Source organism: Zeugodacus cucurbitae, chromosome 6 (genome assembly GCF_028554725.1).
Source record: "Zeugodacus cucurbitae isolate PBARC_wt_2022May chromosome 6, idZeuCucr1.2, whole genome shotgun sequence".
In the NCBI taxonomy this organism is placed as follows: domain Eukaryota; kingdom Metazoa; phylum Arthropoda; class Insecta; order Diptera; family Tephritidae; genus Zeugodacus; species Zeugodacus cucurbitae.
Genome location: NC_071671.1, coordinates 71,608,763 through 71,625,099, shown reverse-complemented (window position 1 = coordinate 71,625,099; position 16,337 = coordinate 71,608,763). Strand labels below are relative to the sequence as shown.

General features: G+C 38.1%; 1 protein-coding gene across 4 annotated transcripts in view; it reads right to left on the bottom strand.

Annotated features, from left to right (window-relative positions):
* LOC105221312 (hypothetical protein) overlaps positions 1-16,337 on the bottom strand; it is a 134,646-nt gene that overhangs the window by 42,138 nt on the left and 76,171 nt on the right. For 3 of the 4 annotated variants that reach the window (XM_054233209.1, XM_011198170.3, XM_029046244.2), the window contains exon 4: positions 15,944-15,962. The exons of the other annotated variant lie outside the window; for it this stretch is intronic. The gene's annotated coding sequence lies outside the window, so the exon portion shown is untranslated. The remainder of the gene's footprint in view (positions 1-15,943; positions 15,963-16,337) is intronic. 4 annotated transcript variants of the gene reach the window in all.

Here is a 16,337-nt window from a genome sequence, read left to right as displayed (position 1 = left end):
ACACTCAATGTTGCAGCTGCATCACCCGAGTCACAGCTAATTACAGCCTTATCTTCTATCACATATCACTTAGGCGCTGCTCAGGCAATTTTATTGATAATTCTTGCACATGACGGCTGTGCGCATAAATTATAGATGTTTATGCTTGCGTAATTAAAACCGATGACAATGCGGTAAGTGGCGAAAGTGTCTTTAATCGGCAGGTGCATTTATTAATCATGATTTAGTGATAGCAATTAATAATGGATTTTATTTGTCACCTTCTAAAATTAATTATTTTCTCATTTGTTAATTAAAATTCATTTACATAACGAAGGAACACGTCCTGCTCTTCAGGATAAGTCTCTGAATCCGCTTTAAATGACTGATTAAGAATACGTACCTTATGTACCTTATAGTACAACCTCAAGAGTAACGCTCGGTTAGTAACGCTGGTGGTTTATCAGGATTTTCGACGTGTCAAAACACTAACGATCTATTTTGATCAGAATCATTTAATTTGGAATCATTTCAAGATTTGCCTCTTAATGTTACCATTTCAGCATTCATGTAACCCATAATGGAACCATAAAAGTGTTGCAAGCTCACTGAAGGGCATCGGAGGTTAATAAAATGTGTACTGTAATTCATTAAGTCAACTTCAATTACACATGGGCACCTACATACATGTATACACCAACATACCTGCATATATGTGATTATAAGTACAAATAATGGGCGCTTGGTCGACAATTCCCCTAGATATCATTTGCACCATTGGCCACACCTTTAAATGGCGCAAGCAGCATGCTTATTTGTACACGCTTGAATACTGCTTGTTGCAGGCGGACCGTTTGTGACTGCAGCAGCCGTCTTTGCTTAGAATCGGTGGCAGCAATAGCATTGTTGTAATAAAAAACACGCGTTGATATCGACCACCATCGCAATTATGGCTTACGAAATTGATTTCCATTGTCTCCCTACCCCCACTGTCCCTCCGCATTTGGCGCGTGCCCCTTTGAGTTTGAGTTTGACTGTGCGTCATTGTGGCTTTTATCTGCTGCCTGATTGACGGAGTGAGTGAGTGACGGACCGGTTGATTGCTAATAAGATTAACGCAATTTGTTTCCGATTTCGCGTGATTTTACTGGAAAACGTCACTTTGAATTTTTATGATTTATCGCCGCCGTTTGGTGCATTTGATTGATTGGTGCAACGGCGACGGACACAGCTACACAACCAACACACACACCGATTCATTGAAAGAATTTCGCTCAATTGAATGGCGGTGGAATTCACTTCTATGTTACCCCAAAAGTGTCAAAGGGTTTGATGGATTTCGCAACCAAAACCGAATGTAAAAGCTTGTTCATGCCCAATTGTTGTTGGTATGCGCATGTAACTGTTTTGTGGTTGCAGCATATGCTCACATGAGTATGAGTGTGCAATTGTGTGTGCAATCTGTTTTGAGTTTTGGGAGCGTTAAGTGAATTTTTGTCTCTTTTGTCTTGTAAATTTGTGATTTATTGTGACCCCAATTGAGACATTTTGCCTCGACAACACAAATTTCCGATAAACATCTTGTCTGGTTAAAATATTTTATTAATTCTCACCGTCTTATCGGATCGGTTGGCGTTGTATGTTTCTGGACTGTTATATAATGTGAGGAAAAAGCAAAACCAAAAAAAGAATAAATATTGGGTAATTGATGGTATCTGAGTAGTTACACTTTTCCTTCTGGAACCATATAATGAATATCTGGATTCTACAAAAGTTTGGAAAAAGTGTTTGCATAAATGTAGGCGTGATAATGATGAAAATAAGAGACATTTGGTAAGGGCATAACTTCTTCCATGATGAATGTGAGGGATGTATCCCTTAACCTTTTACACATACATAAAAATGGTATATCATAATAGTTACGGTAGGTGTACCAGTCAACATGATCCCTACATAATCTCAAATCAGACTTTGTTGATTGGGGAATGTACAACGGTGTCATATATGTTTGTACTCATTCCTTCAAAGAAATCTAAATCTAATTTTAAAACAGCGAATTAAATAATAAACATAAATAAAAGAGCCGAAAAATAAAGACTATCTAACTGCCGACTTCCTATGTCGGGCGAAAATTTAAATCATAAATTTTAATTACTAATGTAATTATTTTTAGTTGCCATCAACAAGAACTATAAACCAAATATAAAGACTCTTCGTTTTTTGTTTCGTTTCGGTAAAATGCCAACGTTTACCTTGTAAAGAGAATCAAGTTGTTCTTGACAGGCGGTCAGCGTCACGCATGCGCATGCTTACATACATTTACCCGCATGATTAAGCAATTGGAGAGAAAGAGAGCGGAGAGGGGGATTAGGTGAAGCGAATACTTCTTAGAAGAAGTTGAAAAAAGTAATGCGAAAAATTAAATGTTAGTTGTAAAGACTAAAAAGTTCTGCGTTGCGAATTCGTATATGAGTTGGTTGTTGGACGCAACTGCCATGCGTAATCATTTAAATTTACGGGCACCATAATGTCTTCGAAACGATTAGTCATTTCTTAATGTTTAGTTTTGGCAAACCAATTTTCTCTTTTTTCCATATTTATAGTTATTTTTGCCGGGCTTTTCTTGAAGATTAATGACAGACAAGCTCAAGGTCAATGCTTGATTGAGTTATCTGACATTAGTGGCATACTCATATGGTTCCAACAAACAACGAAAACAAATGGAAACGAAATTAACAACGCTTCAGGAGGCAGCGATTGGCAGTGCAGAAGTCTCGCATGTTGTTGTGTGAATATTAATTTGAATCTGATGTTATTTAATAGAATTAACAAAAAAGAGTTCATAGATAATAATAACAATAAGAAATTTTGCTTCGGAATCAATATGCAACTAAACTTTATTTTTTTTGGAATTAAACAAGAATTTAATAATTTTTAGAAATATTGAAAAAAAAAACATTTTTTATTCCTTAATTTTTTTTTAAATATTGTTGATTCAAGCGAACTATTTATTATTCGCTTTGTAACCTAGATTCCACTAATAATATTAAAAATTAAATACTTCCACACACTACTACACATGAACATTAGCAGCCGTTGCCAAGGTGGGTCAATTAAATTTCATTATTGTCATTATTTCAGCATTAGGGTTTGAACTTTTACCTTCGCCTCAATTTTCCGAAGCGCTTTGTGTGAAATTTGTGGGCAATTCACAGATGGCTTTGTAGGTCAGTGGGTATAAATGTGGACACACACGCACGCACATAATAATAGGCAGGCAGTGCGTATACGCAACTAAAATGGAGCAGGAAGGCAGCTCACACACACACACACACACTTACTTACATATGCATACACACTAATTTTATCTTGTCGCTTTACAACCCGTTGAGCACCTCAATTGCCTAAATTAAATTAAATATATCACAGAGAGAGCACCGTTAAACATAATTTGTTGTAATCACATTAATAGACCCACAAAGTGCACTGGCGGAATGTGGAGGCAAATAATAAGTGCTTGCGTTTAAGTTTCCGTTGTTTTGTGCACATACATATAAGTTAGGAAATTATACACCCAAGTGACATCGGTTAACCGATTGTGTGGCATTAACCTCGTTGCTGGCTATACCTATGTACATATATACAAAAATAAACAAAGCAACATGCATATAAATGCGTCGAAGTATTAAAAATCACAACAAATGCAAGTAATTATTATGATTTTAGAGTATAGTTGTGGTACAAATATGTATTTACATATGTATGTATATGAGTATTTGCGTGTATAATCGTCAAATGCAATTATGTTGGCGCCAAGCACTTCAGGAGTGCATTAAGTCTAAATACCGGCTATTGATGCTGTTAATTATAACAACAACTGTGGACCACCCTACTGCTGGGTGTTCCATTATGTGCACTCATTCATTCGACTGATGGCATTAATTATCAAAGTGCTTTGCTAATTATGGAATGTGCAATTATGCGTAATGACAGCGATGACCAGTCATTTAGACATTAAGTATTCAGGCGAATTATCAATTATTCTAATATTGCCCTATTATGTAAATGCAATTGGTTATATGTACATATGTATATGCAAAAGCTCACATATACATACATGTTAATTATGAATATATTAATAACATAAAAATCTATTAGATAACAATATATGGTGTTTGCGAGGATCTTCTCTGAGGGATCAATGATTTCGGGCTGTGCGTAAAGGTCATATACAAATGGATCTGCAAAAGGAAGGGTCTTTCATATAAAATATAACAAATGTTGTATTCATAATTGATATTCCACAGATTTTTCTTTAATTCACGCTATATATATTCTTCTTTACTGGTGCTAAGAAAACAACAAAGAGTGGATCAACTTCCAACTTCTCCGTCCTATTTGATTTAGCAACTTATTACCAATTTTCAATAAAAATTTAACAATTTTATGGAAGCTACTATTGAAATGTCGAGTTAACCAGCAAGACCATTGAAACAAAGCATAAGTTCTTGGTCACTTACAACAATGTATCAAATTGTTGCTTGCGTTCTAAGAAATCTCGCACACACCTTAAATACATAAAATTGGAAAATGTTGACAAAAGCCAAACCGATGACATAAGTATTGTTGTTGTTATCTTGTGCATAGTTGGATAATGCTTCTCTATATAAAAAAAATACTCGTACAATGCAAAAGACGAAGTATTTATTTCTGACACTAGTTGTTTTGGGAGCAGTTTTTACAGATATATTCAATTGCTTTAAAGAGGTCTTTTTAGTTTAAGCAAGTGATACTATTTAATGAAAAAACTAGTTTATAAAGAAATTTGGTGTTCCCACAAAGTAAAGTAAGCGCTTTCACTTAAACTGAAAATCAGTAAACAGTAAACTAGTTGAGCTCCAAAAACAACTAGTTCCTTCAAAATAAACATTATGCCGGCAGCATTTTTAATAACCACAAATCTTAAGACAAAACATTTTAATGAATAAATTAAAAAAAAAAAACACAAAAATATTGCAAGCGAGTTTTCGAAATATACGCGACAGCAACTTGAACCTGAGTCATGCTGCTGGCAGCAGACACACACTCAGTCTCACTGAAATACTTAATTTTGGGTTTTCTATGCCGCGGACACGGCGTGTGACACAACGTTGGTTGCTGGGGCTGCGCCACCTTCGACAATGTCAGGCGCAACGTGTGCCACAAGCGATGTGGCAAGCAAAAAGTGCGCCGCAATAGCAATGCAACAAACAATAATAACAATAATAGCAATAACAGTATTAATAACAGTATTCGATTACAAATGCAGGTAAACAATGCCGCAGGCGACGAGTGACCATGTGGCACGTTGTCACTGGCGTAATGTGCAACGCGAATGTGTGTATTCACTTGAAGTATGATCAGGTATGCACGTGCGAATGGCGGCGGCCTCTGTGTGTCTGTTTGTGTGTGCGCTGACATGTACACTATAGGTTGCATAAAAGCTGCAAAAGCATAATGCCGCACACCTGGGCCAGCAATCAGCCGCGCTTATGATTTCATCGTTGCCAGCGATTCGAGCGATTCATGCGATCGCGGCGATTACTCAACGCCAACTGAGGGATTTCGATTTCGTTTATGAATTGAAATTTTGCTATTTCGCTGAGTTTTTAAATTTTTAATTTGTTGTCCTTTGGTGGGCGCGCGCTGCCGTCACACAATTTGTTCACAATCACCTCAAAAGGTAAATTGTATTGGTCATTCCACTCCGAACTGACCAAAGAAAAATGCATAAACAAAGGCGTTTCATGCCACAAAGGAAATAATAACAACAATAAAGATTAAGTGCAAATGCTCTATTGAATGATTGTGTAACGGCTCGTAGGTTTTTATGAGACCAAAAAGCAAATGGAAATATTTTCAGAATAAATTCTTATATTGTTCAAATTGCTTATGTGAACTTGTTGGCGTTTTAATCAAGCAAAGTGCTTCGTCATTTGTTTGCCAACAAATTGCCTTAAATAAACGAACCTGATATAGTGACGCTGCTGGAATCACGCATGTCCTGCAACAAAGTGCGCATATCTCGGCATGTTTTGGAGCACGCCCTTTTCAGCTTATTAACCGTGCATTGACGCCACGCGGTGCTACAGCGACACACACATGCAACACCTGTGTTTGTGTGTTTCAAACCACACAATAACCTGTTCGCCAGTTTAATTAAAATTAGACACGATTCGCGGTTTTTCAAAAAGAATTTCTCAAGTATTCATTCAGGTGCTCAAGTCCAAACAAAACCACGTGCCAACTAATTATTTATAAACATGCGCCTCATGCCTGAAATTAACGGTAATGCGTTCTTTTTATAGCGTTCGCATACCACAAATTCCACACGCAATGCGGCACTCGATATTGTGAGGAGAGATGAGAGTTTGGAGGGAGTAAAGCGAGCGGAGCTTGTACACTCCTTGTCTCAACATGCAATTGAGCAGCTTTATTTGACAATTTCAAAGGTTCATCGAATCAAATATTTACAAGGCACTGTCTAGAGGAGAAGTAAAGTTAAAGTTAAATAGCACTCAATGAAATCTAAATAAATAGAAATTGAAGGCGTGGGAGTTGAGTCCAAAAATAAAATTTCTTTTATATTGTTATCCAAAGCTTTTTTGTTAACTATATATTGACATATTCAGAGTTGTAGCAAGTTCTCCCTCTCTCGAAAAAATATGTTTGATGAGAAATTCAAAAATAATATGATCTTAAATTCAATGGGGATACACTTTTTCGTTGTTGTTGTGTAATCTAGCGTAAAGTTCCGTTGGCACCAATTCACCTTATTTATTAGAGAATTAAAATATCCTCACCGAGCATGAAAATAAGGTGTAGCCCAAAATTTTTCATATGCAAATGCCTTCCGTTCTCCTCCACAACAAGACAATTTTGATTTCGGTGGTTTTGCTTGTTTTTTTTTTGCGAATATTTTCACAATGAAATCACGTGTGCGAAAACCTTTTGGAGCTCGAGCGTGTTCACATGCGTCCGCCGTGATGTCCTTTAACATTCGGCATGCGGCATGTGGCATTTGACAGTCGCACGCACGCACATCCATCAGAGAGCATTCCTGTTGTGAGACTGAATAAAAATGAGCTACCTTCCACACATAAACATATACATATCTACATTTTATACATATGTCATATTACTTTATGTGTGTATGTGTGTGTGTTACTAAGCAAATTTCGTCAAGTGTGTTGATATGTCTAACATTTGCCTGTCAGCTCATTACATTTCATTTGCATGCAATGTGTAAATATTTAAATATATCAACAAACATACACACATACATATATATAAGTGTCTGACAGTTAGCGTGTGCCATAGCGTGAAGCCTTTTAATGTTTACTAAGATTAACTGCTAATATTTATTGTCTTTGGCGAAGTGGCGCTACCACTGCTCTATTGACTTCGCCTTGTTATAGTTGCTTAAATTATACTCATCTACACATATGTACATACGTACACATTATGAGTATACAGTTAAGCACATATATTTGTTTTTGCTCTGCTGACGTAGCAGAGCGAATCATAAAACTGTCGCCGATTTGCGATTTTTGTCGCTAATTTTGTGTGTGTGTATGTTTGTTGTTTGTCTTTTGTTAAGTGGAAGGAACAGCGCCCTACTAACGGTACTTGTGGCACACGCAAAAGCGATAGTCGACCTTTGATAGCATTTAATAGCTCATAATTTGGATCTAGCTCTATATTCTAGATGAATGCTTATAAAAGTAATTTACTTAACTGTAAATGCATACGGTTAATTAAAAATTCATAAAAGGCGTAGTTCGTAATAAGTTAAGTGCCTATTCTAAGTATGAAACTAGAAGCAAGGCGAAAAGGTTAAGAGGCTGCGGTAGTCATACGCCCGAAATCCAATTTGAACACGAAATACAGTCTAAACATTAGGAGTTAATTAATTTTTATGTCCTCACGTTGAACTAAAAGTTCTAAATCTCTTAAAGACACCGGTTATAAGAAAGCATTACTGCAACTGTGCTAATGCAAGCAGCGGGGCAACGTATTGGTATTGCAGTTCAAATTGTTTATGTGTCCATAACACACACGCAGCCACCGTTATCTCGCTATTGATCGTCGTGCGGCAAGTAACTATTTCTGCAGGCTTCGCTTTGTCAGCAGCGGCCGACGCCTGTCATTGCCGATATAAAAACGCCGACCGAAAAATCGAACTGATTTCAGCCGCTGGCAACCGCAAGGCAGGACAACGCATAACGGCTGTCAACGTTGCGGTATATTTACGACTATGAACCGCATTGTGGTTGCTGTTGTTGTAATTCAAAGCTACCACAACAACAACACTATATGAATTTATTTGTGGCAGTGCCACTGTAATGGAAATGTTTTCCATTTCGTTTAGCAATTTCCGCAATTTGTTGCAAGTCAAAGTGGGTTGCAAATTACGAGTATTGACTTGGCGCACAGCGGTCGCCGCAAAGAAAAAAACCAGAAATTAGTTGTGGAATGTTTGTAAAGTAACCATAAACTATATAGACAGCATGCTGGGCTTTTGGCTACCTGGAGCCACACCGCTGAGCGGTATGTGGATTGAAATGTAATTAAACACACCACCCTTGCCTTCGATTAGCCTTTGAAAAATTTCTGAGTAAAATAATAATGACAAACTTAACCCTTGTCCTTGGAAAAATAGTACAAAAATTCTGGAGATGGTGGTCGACTATGGTCGGACTACTACGATAAGATTTGTCTCCAAATGATAATAATTCCCAAAATTTGTTTTCAATATTTCAATTTACCAGCAATAACCCGTATACTATAAGTTCCCATGAGTGTTTCTTCCAATGAAAGTCCAAACATCTTGTTTGCATTTGACTTTTTTACAGACATTTATGAGCTTCCTTAAGATAGCATGCAAGTAATTACAGTTAGATGGATTAAAGAGACGGGATATTTTCTCTAGCTGCAATTGTTTTGTTTTTTGTTATTGTAAAATTGTGTGACCAGCGGCTAAAAATGTCGTAAATCTGTATCTATAGAGCAATATTAGTGCTCTTCATACAAATTAGTATCTGAAGAAGACTTTCTAGGACAGACATTCTGACAATAAGTTTTTGTAAAATGTATATTTCAGGTTGTTCATTTCCGCGGAAGACGTCAGAGCAATAAAATTGTAATTCCAACGAAAGTAACACTTATAAAGAAATTAACGTTTTCCGCCGAACATGCAAACATGAAGATCCAGCGGAATGACAGAAGTGAAAAAATCAGTTTCGGTTTCAGTTTCACACATGCCGACTGGCATTTCGGCCACACAATCGAGGCTAATAAGTGTATTTACGACTGTAGGTTGCTGCAGACGACGGCCCGCTGCTGTCACACTGTCCCAACTGACTCATCCACTTAATTGCCATCAATACACACACACACACACACACAAACATATGTGAATGTATGCGTGAGTAGCAATGAAAGTGTCGTGCAAGAAAATTTCACTTTTTCTCGCATTCTCGTGGGTTGCCAGCACTTGTCACATATATTTGGCTTAGTGGCGCGGCCCTTCGTGACACGATTACTTTAAAACAAAAAGTGTGTTCACTAATTCACTTTCTTACTTTTACGGCCTTCGCATGTAATGCTTTTTTTTTTTGGTTTTGTGCCAGTTTCATTCACATCAGTCGAGTCTTCTGTTCTCTGCCTCGTTCTTTACCTGCTGGCGTGCGTCCAGACCGCACACGACATTTGGCGCTTTTATCGTCGCCTGCTACTGCATTCTCCGCGCCGCTCGCCTCATTTGCCGCATTCTCGAATTTGGGTCACTCATGACATAATTCCTTCTTGCATTAGTGCAATGCTGCCGCAGCTGTGGCAACACTCACATACCACCTTGTGCGCTCAACAATCGCAGTGATTGCCGCAATCGGCAACGCGTCGCGTAACACTGACTGCAACAGCAAAAACAACCATATCAGTCGCGCTTCACACCTCGGAGGCGGCGAGGAGCATGGGGTCAGCGGCGACCAAATTTATCACTTTTCCTGTATTTGGCTGTCCGAAGACGGAAATTTGTAGCTTTCTTCCTTCGCCGCGCTTTGGTCTGTGGTGTATGTGGCAGTCGCATTCGCAATAATATAAGAGCAGAAATAAAATGCGAAAAGTGCAAATTTTTATCTGACAATTTTATGACGCGTCGCTGCAGATATGCTTACGAAATACATAAAGGTGGCTACATATATCTCAATATATCTCAATATAAATTGGCTTGTCCAACCGCGCTTACCGCGTCGCGCCGCCCGGCACTTTGCATAACCGCAGTGTGGCACGCGGTCGCAGGCGGCCCAGCTGTCAGGCGATTGCATTTTTATTATGGCTAAGTAAGGTATGTAATAATAAGCGGAAACCAAATAAAGTGTGGCAGCAAAAGCCAGTGAGAAATCTCTTTTCTTTGCATTTTTCATGATTACGGCGATTTTTTTGAGCGTGTTTATCCGCGTGGCTAACGCAGGCCCATTGTTTGTCGCGCCGCAGCCACTTGGCATTTAGGTTTGAAGTGCGAATGTCTTGTTGCTCGCTGGCGTTGCTTGATTGCGTTTGCCATTTCGTCGCTTTGTTCTTGTTGTTTTGGCCCAACCCAGGTTTGGGTGTCAGCATGTCAAAGTGTCAGTGTTAATTTTTCGAAAGTGAATTCGGTCACCTTTACAACCGCAACGCCAGCGAACGAACGAAAACAAAAGTGAATTTTTAAAGAAATTTGTTTACGCTAGTGCTTAGTGATTTACTGCAGTTAGTGAAACCGCACTGAACTAATATAACACAGAAATAAATACATTCCGACTTGCTTACTTGGTGAGCGAAAATTTTGAATGGGGAACGAGAAAGGGTACACGAGAGAGATGGTGAAGACCTGAGTCCACAACAATAAACTCATAATCAAAAATATCTTGTAAAAATCTATTTTTCTTCTATTTTTTTAAATAGAATGGCAGTAGGTCTCTTGGATTGAGCTCTGCTATTTGATTTTGACTTTGGCTCAACTCAGGAAGTGTCACTCATAATAAAGACTGCGTATTATTGAAGCAACATACATAACGAACCATTTATTAAGAATATACTTGTGACTGCCAAAATTTAGTGTGAAATCCCATAACTTCGCTTAATGAGAAGCGTGTGAGATTTCAAGCTCAGTTACTCAGTTACTTCGTGATAATGGAGAATCATCACTGGTGACGGAACAATTACAGCTAATCGCTGCTCACAGTAATCCCACTAATCCGTGACCGGCATTTAGGTGCAACATTTAGCCGCATTTGCGCAAACCGTTGTAAACGAGCTGAGCCACAGCTTAGTGTCAACTGCCGCAATGGATTACTCAACAACACTGGCACACTCCTCCAGCACCGCTTGGCTGAAGCGCAACACAACAATAACATAAATTCCCTCCATTTCTCTGCGTGTATCCTTGTTTACTCCTTGAGCATATTCTGAGCGGGTTAAGTAGCAGCAGACGGATGAAACCTTAATCCGCTCAAGCTCAACTAATTCGAGCAGTTGTTGCTTGTGACTTATTTGCGCTTCTGCTTTTTGCTTTCTAGTTTCCTTTTGCGTTTTTTAGTGTTTGCTGTAATTTTTAGTGCGTATACCCCTCTCGTTTACTTGGAGAACTAATATGGTTATATTTTCGATGTGGCCAGGGGGCATAAAGGAGGTTAAACCGGGAAGAGTACTAAAGAAAGAATAAGTACGAAATTCGGAACTGATGAATTTAGTCTTCTCGACCTCGCCGTTTTCAATGTCATCACGGGTATATGCTCATATCTTTAACACTGACAACCATATATAATAAATATGTGCAAATGTGTGTGTAGGTGTAACTTCTAAGAGAAGTGCACATCAGCACTGGCGACAGCGACTCATTGGGATGCAGAAGAAAGCCTTGTAGATACATCCTTGCCTTGTCGCCTGGCTATTCTACCACTTTGCCTCGCATTAAGGAGTTCTTCGTTACGCTTACGCTATGCCATGCCCATTATGTGCTAAGCGTTGCAGCTTTTCAGTTTCCACTTGTGTGTGACTAAATGCCTCTCCGCCCAGGTGCGTGTGCCAGTATAGTACTTGCCAAGGCATACGCACTGCAACTTATTAATATTAAATGCGTTGAAACACGCGACGCAGTCGGCGGGTCTTCAGCTGACTTCAGCGACTGAGTGGACTTGGAAAGTACATCAGCCGCAGCTCAAGAGTTTCTTCACGGCTGCAGCAGCGTTGTGCGTTGTACGAAGTTGTCGGCCTTACCAATCTCATTGCATTAACGCTCCGACGCTGTGACGTTTCGTGTGCGTTTGTGTGTACGCTCGTGTCTTTCGCAATTTATGCGCATTTTGATTCAATTTCATTCACGTGACTTGTAAATTATAAAGTCATGCAAAAAAAATCCATTCGAAATGCCTGCATTACATGCGATAGGCAAGTTCAAGATGTGTGGCGACAGGAAGCGGGCGCATTGCGGGGATAAGCGTGTTCAGGTGCTGCGTTCAAGCTCTGACACTTTTAACTTGGTTCGGTCCAGAATTCTTGTGAAGCGAAAATTACTTTCGAATGCAAGCTAAAACAGAGTTAGATGATACAGAGAAGCTAGTGGCATTTTTCTTTTAGTCTATAATATTTTAATAAATTAAAGTCCCTTAGCCTTGAAGGTTTAAGATTGGCCTACACTTTTAGATCGAATTAATTTCGTCTTCCTATTCTACTATATGTCGAATTGGGTATACCATAAGGCGTGGTAAATGATTTCGGACCGTATTTAATTTTCCAAGGGATTGTGTCTTCAAGAATCAATGAAATACTTCAATAAATTATGAACCAGGACCTCAATCGATGTTGCTGGGACTGTGTTATTTTATTTATTATTGTTAATTTACCCAATAGAGAGCATTTAAGCAGTTTAATGTTTACTAGATCTGTGCTGATGAGCTCTTAGCCGCTTCATGTCGAAAACTTCATGAAATGAGGGCGTTTTTGAGCCCAACAAACCTTTTAGATTTCATCAGAATACTTTTGGACTTGATATTGCCGAGGAATAATGTGTTGGAGAAAACTCGAATGAAAGGTACTGGCCCATATAATATTTATGATTATTAGTTTCTCTTTGGAGTGTCGAGGCGACTAGAATATCAAGTGGAGAAGAACTTTACTCATTGCTAAGCTGAAAAATAATGATATTGTCTCGAAATGGCTTAGCTTCATACAGATCCAGTCAAGAAGAATAATTCGATTTGCCAGTCATCATTTGGATTCAGTTTTCTCTTGCGTTATGTTCCAATTATGAAAGGGAAGTCTCAAACAATCAGATAAATTTCATTTTCCAAACTCCATTACAAATTTGCAACTGTTCCATATGCCTAGTTTCTCCAACGCTCCAATGCTTAATTAGCTTTAACTTTCTGCCACAAAGCAATAAACACAACCACAGGAGCTGTGTTGTTGTTGTGAGTGTTTATATAACCATGTCCATAGAATAGCCACTAGATGCGAAGACAAATCACAGCTTCCTCTGTCCGTCATAAAGAAAAGTAAAATAGTGTCCTCAAGCGGCGAATGACATTAACCTCAAACAAAGCACTATAATTTTCCCTCTTCATAGGAGTATGTATTTATATAAGCAGCTGCACCGAGGGAAATGATCTAAAAATAAAATGAATTGAGATTGGAAATGGCGAGCAGACAACTTCTCCTAACGACAAATGGCTTAGGAAATTGGCCAACACACACATACACACTCACATTTGTGCGTAATATATGTGTTTTGCAGCCGGAAGGTGATTTAGAATGCAAGCAGCAACAACAAAAGGCAACTCCAACAACATAATAAGCTGGTTGCATTGATATTGCTGCATGCAACGCAGCTGAAGTCACAACAGAGAATCGCCGCAAACGACAAATGCGAAAAAATTATAGGCTAGGCGAGATTGAGTATGAGCGTTTTGCGTGTGTGTTTGTGCGTGAGCAAGTGTGCCACAGATTGTCATTAAACTTGGGGGCCAGCGGCTGCGTGATGTTCGCTGCTGCCTCAAATGAAAGATTTTTGATGTTGATGAAAGATTCACGATACAAACATGCAAAAATTTGCAACATTTGTTGTTGAAAACAACAACAATGAGATTCATTTGATCCAGGTGCTCTTACCTCTAATTAATATGTTTTATTTAAATTGTTTGTATGCCTTGTGCGCACGATTGATGGATTCGAAAACGGAAAATGGAATGAAAAATAAAAATGTTTAACTGTTGTTGTTGACAACATTTTCCTTGCGACTTTGCGGCTGCACAAACAGGAAAGCGAACTAGTGCAACAAGCAGCGCGTGAACAATAACAATAACAACAGCAACAAACACACGTACAACAACATTGATTGCGCACAACAAATGAAACTAGTTCGTTCAACCAAATCGCCAGACTGATTTGCCGCGTGATAAATAGATAAATCGCCGTTTGACGGACCGAGTGTGTGTTCGTAGTGACCGACTGTTTGGTTCATAGCCGTCGGCTGCACTACATAGATGCTCGGTTATTAATGCGAGCGCTGTGCCATATGTTGTTAGTGGGTTAAGCACGCAAGCGCTAAACGCTGCACAATTGACACAATTTGAATATGACCGACAGTCCACAGTCGTCGAGCGAGAAGTGCGAGTGCATGAGCAATACACATACGGATATATATACAGAAAAAGAAAAAAAACTTCCTCGTTAATAATGAAATGAATTAGACTTAATGATATGCTGACTACACTAGAGTACACTGATATGCATCTTCGAGTAGTTGCGTGGCTTTATTAGGAGTGTGCGGAATATGCAATGTAAAATCATTGGATAACAGTATGCACCCCTTCTTGAATACTTCTTGGCTTTCATACATTGCTTATATTATATATTGTCGAAATGGAGTAAATTGCATCTACTTTTGGGTTTTTATAAAAAATGTTTTAATGCAATTACTAATTTCCAGTCTAGAACTCCTCGAGAGATTATAATCATATTTTCATTTCCGCACTTTTTCCTACCGACCTTTTTCATCAATTCTGGTCATTCGGCCTTAGTGTGTGTGTGTGCATTTCGCATTGGCTCAGCCAGTCAAAACCAGCGTCAACAATTGCTGTTATTGCAGCTTGACCCAGAATAACAGGACTTCCACTTCCACTGCGAATGCAAACTAATGTCAAGATTTCCAATATTTCTTTTTTCACATACAGCCAATGCATATACACTATCATGTTTTTGTTGTTGTTTATGTGAACTATATGTTTTTTTTATTGTTGTTTATTAAAGCATAATTGTATGCAAAGTTTACCCTAAAAAGCCAAAAGGCTGTCCTTGGTTTCGTTTTCATTTTCTTGTCGCCGTTTTCTGAGATATTTCTGTGTAATATTCTCGGCGTTAGTCATGATTTACTTGCGACTTAATGTCAACAATAAACATCATTTGCATATAGCGTTGTCGTAATAATCAAAACTATTTCTTATTCTTCTTTTTTCTTCTTTTTCGCTTGTGGTTGTGTGCTTATTTAGCTATTTAATATGCAGATATGCAGTCTGGTGAGATTTTAAGTGGAGGCGGAATTATTCTAATATATTACATTTGTAGATGGAGAACAAAGATATAATGATACCCATACATACATACATACATACGTAATATATATGTAAATAACATGCTTTAAGATCACAGTATAATCACAAAATCACAAAAGTGGTCTCTGAGAGACTTTTTGGTATTCAAATGTTTGGTTACATATTTTGAAAAACTCTGCTCACACAGTTCAAGTACGGCTGTAGAGACTTATTTTAGAATTATTGAGATTCCAGATTGGATCCCTGGTTCAAAAACACCAACCTCATTAACGGTAATTTTAATTTTTTTATTATTTTATATTGAGAATTTACGAAAAATTAGAATTTCTTACCTTTAATGCTGTTTATTATCTGAAAAAAAAGAATTGAAAATTAATTTTTGTTTAAATAAAATTTCATTTCAAGAAAATATTATAATATTGAAGATATTCAAATACAAAAATAAATCAAATATTTAGTACAAGTAAATAAAAAGAACTCATTATGCATGTAAAAATCATATACTAGTAGGTTAACTAAGCTTGGGAGGCATTAGAGAAACAACTGATGTTCCCATTAAGGTTAAAAGTATGACAGCGCTGCACCGTTGTTTCTTTTTTGTTATTACTTGTTGTTGTTGGTATTTGCATTATGTGGGCCTGCGCCCATACATTCATCAATATGCCAACAATTAGGACGTCACACCCATTCAGCTTGAACTTAACGGTGGACGCGCTGAAATGTGTT